Source organism: Gavialis gangeticus, unplaced genomic scaffold, assembly GCF_001723915.1.
Source record: "Gavialis gangeticus isolate Ggan-Ray unplaced genomic scaffold, GavGan_comp1, whole genome shotgun sequence".
Lineage (NCBI taxonomy): Eukaryota > Metazoa > Chordata > Crocodylia > Gavialidae > Gavialis > Gavialis gangeticus.
This window is the reverse complement of record NW_017729025.1, coordinates 29,718,468-29,718,805: the sequence shown is the minus strand read 5'-3', so window position 1 is coordinate 29,718,805 and position 338 is coordinate 29,718,468. Positions and strand designations below refer to the sequence as shown.

The window sequence follows — 338 nt, the reverse complement described above, 5'->3', positions numbered from 1 at the left end:
AGCATGATCTGGGACAGTGCCCTGAGGCAACCAGAGGCTCAGTCCTCCACAGAGACACTCTGGTAACCTGCCACAGCATCTCTGTGGTTGGCCCTTTCCCCAGTGCTGAAGCACACCGCCTCCCCGTGCAGGGCAGGCAGGAGCGCAAGCTGCAGGGACCTGGACCGGCTTTGTGCCAGGTAAGTAGGGGGGCTGGGGAGGACCCTACCTGGACCCAGCCCCCGTTCATTCTCCCTAACCCCCGCTTGTTTCCCCCACTCTCCCCACACACACTGGCAACAGCAGAGAAGGAGGCTTCATGTGCACCCCACTGAGCGTAGCAGTGCACCCCTTCAGAC

General features: G+C 62.1%; 1 protein-coding gene across 2 annotated transcripts in view; it reads right to left on the bottom strand.

Annotated features, from left to right (window-relative positions):
- SETD3 (SET domain containing 3) overlaps nucleotides 1-338 on the bottom strand; it is a 97,333-nt gene that overhangs the window by 75,915 nt on the left and 21,080 nt on the right. The gene's annotated exons all lie outside the window — the stretch shown is intronic.